General features: G+C 43.8%; 1 non-coding gene across 1 annotated transcript; it reads right to left on the bottom strand.

The window, feature by feature from the left end:
• Positions 1-773: 773 nt before the first annotated feature.
• LOC130870575 (U6 spliceosomal RNA) lies at positions 774-877 on the bottom strand. The gene has a single exon (XR_009056720.1). It is a non-coding gene; the product is annotated as a U6 spliceosomal RNA (small nuclear RNA).
• Between the last annotated feature and the right edge of the window lie 1,852 nt (positions 878-2,729).

Here is a 2,729-nt window from a genome sequence, read left to right as displayed (position 1 = left end):
GCCTAAATGTTTTTTTTTGGATTCACCTTCTTAATTAGCTTCTCTAGGATCACACATAATAGGCTCAATGTCCTTTATTTATGGCTAGAAACCAAATATGAGTGAGTACATCCCATGATCCTCTTTTGGGGTCTGGCTCACCTCACTCAGGATAGTGTTTTCTATATCCGTCCATTTGCCTGCAAAATTCAGGAAGTCATTGTTTTTTACTGCTGAGTAGTACTCTAATATGTATATATTCCATACTTTCTTCATCCATTCTTCCATTGAAGGGCATCTAGGTTGTTTCCAGGTTCCGGCTATTACAAACAATGCTGCTATGAACATAGTTGAGCATATACTTTTGTTGTATGATAGGGCATTTCTTTTTTTTTTTTAAGATTTATTTATTTATTATGTATACAACATTCTGCCTCGATGTATGCTCGCACGCCAGAAGAGGGCGCCAGATCTCATTACAGATGGTTGTGAGCCACCATGTGGTTGCTGGGAATTGAACTCAGGACCTCTGGAAGAGCAGCCAGTGCTCTTAACCTCTGAGCCATCTCTCCAGCCCCCAGGGCATTTCTTGGGTATATTCCCAAGAGTGGTATTGCTGGGTCCAGGGGTAGGTGGATCCCGAAATTCCTGAGAAACCGCCACACTGTTTTCCAAAGTGGTTGCACAAGTTTGCATTCCCACCAGCAATGGATGAGTGTACCTCTTTCTCCACAACCTCTCCAGCAAAGGCCATCATTGGTGTTTTTTATTTTAGCCATTCTGACAGGTGTAAGATGGTATCTTAAAGTTTCGCAAATTTTTATGTCTTTCTTGAGCAGGGGCCACGCTGATCTCTGTGTAGTTCCAATTACAGTACAGGGGCTGCCAAGGAAAGCACCCTCTGGGCTCTCTTAATTAAGGTTCCAGAAAAAAAAATTAAGCCCTAATGTCCCCTTATGGAATGAAAGAATTTCTCTGGTTATATAGCCTGGAAAACCTTGAGGCAGCCACTCAAACCATCTCCTATTTGCATGGTTCAAGTGAGAAAGCCTAGTTCAGAACAGCTAGTTGAGTCTTTGTTTGGTTTGTTTGTGATTTTTCGATGCTAAGGACTGGATCTAGAGCGCTATATCGGGGTTTTATTGCTGAGCCACATCTCTAGCCCCTCACTAGTGAATTCTAGACAAGTGCTCTATTGCTCAGCCATACCTTTTTTTATTTTAAAAGCATTTATTTTATGTCATATGTATAGATGTTTTGCATGTGCAAACCTGTAGGTATATGCAACACCTGTGTGCAGTTCCCAAGGAGGACAGAAGAGGGCATACTCCTCTGAAACCGAAGCTACACATGATTGTGAGCTACCTGGTCTGGGTACTGGGATCCAAACTTGGGTCCTCTAGAAGAGTAGCAAATGCCCTTAACAACTGAGTCATCTCCCTAGTCCCTGCTTGGCTGTTTAGAAGCAGTGTCTCACTATGGAGTTACAAGGCAGAGGCTTGTAACCTTCCTGCAGCAGCCTCCCAAGCAATGGGATTACAGGTATACCCCACTATGCCCAGTTTAATGAGCTCATTTTTTAAAGATCTATTTCTTATTAATTCTTTAAAACTATGTGTATCAATAGGCAGTGGTGCCACATGCCTTTAACCCCAACACTCTATGAGTTCGAGGACAGCCTGGTCTATATACCTAGTTCCAAGACAGTCAGGGCTACACAGAGAAACCCTGTCTTGAAAAACAAACAAAAATTACATGTATGTGTGTATGGCACATGTATGTGGGTACTTCCATGTATGAAATAGTCATTCATTCATTGAGTTATACCAAGACTGAACACCAGTGGACTATTCTGCTCCTGTGTGTGAGGAGATGCACATGTGTGTCAGAGACATTGGACCTCTTCGAGCTGGAGTTACAGAGAGTTCTGAGTCACTTGGTGTAGGTTCTGGGAACTGAACTCCATTCCTCTGGGAGAGCAGTATGGGCTCTTAACTGCTGGGCCATTTTTTTCAGCCCCTTACTGCTATTGTTCTAGTGTAGAAGAAAACATTGACTTGGTGAGAGGAGCTTTCCAGGGACGATCATGTTCTACCCGTGCCCCATCCTGAAAGGCAGGAACAAACCATTCCCACAGGCCCACCACGTGCATAGCTTTCCTACAATTCACCTCTCTGTCATTCAAGATGTTGTTGATGATAGATTTCAAATCCCTCCCCTCAGGAACCAGACGAGGTGAGGGCAAAGTCTTAGAAAAGTTCCAGTTCTTTTTAGTCATCTTGGAGTATAGAACCTGGGAAAGACAAAAACATGTGACGTCAGGCTGGAAATGAAGGAACAGAGGAAGACAGAAAAGCAGACATGCTACAGGGGAGCAAGTATTTCAGTGGGAAAACACCTTTGTTTAGATGTATTCATTTTATGTGTATGAGCGCTTTGCCCACGTGTATGTATGTGTACCACACACATGTCTGGTACCTGGGAGGGAAGAAGAGGGGATCAGTTTCCCTGGAACGGGATTAAAGATGGCTATGAGCTGCCATGTGAGTGCTGGGAATCCAACCTGGGTTCTCTTCAACAGTTACAACTGAGCCTGGGAGCTGTGGCACACACCTTTAATCGCAATACCCAGGAGACAGAGGCAGGTAGATTTCTGTGAGTTCGAGGCCAGTCTGGTCTACAGTGAAACCCTGTCTTGAAACAACGACAAAAATCGAATCAATGATTTGAATTCTCCTTGCCCTCCCGGC

The sequence above is a fragment of the Chionomys nivalis genome, chromosome 2 (genome assembly GCF_950005125.1).
Source record: "Chionomys nivalis chromosome 2, mChiNiv1.1, whole genome shotgun sequence".
NCBI lineage: Eukaryota > Metazoa > Chordata > Mammalia > Rodentia > Cricetidae > Chionomys > Chionomys nivalis.
This window is presented reverse-complemented; position numbering and strand designations above follow the sequence as displayed.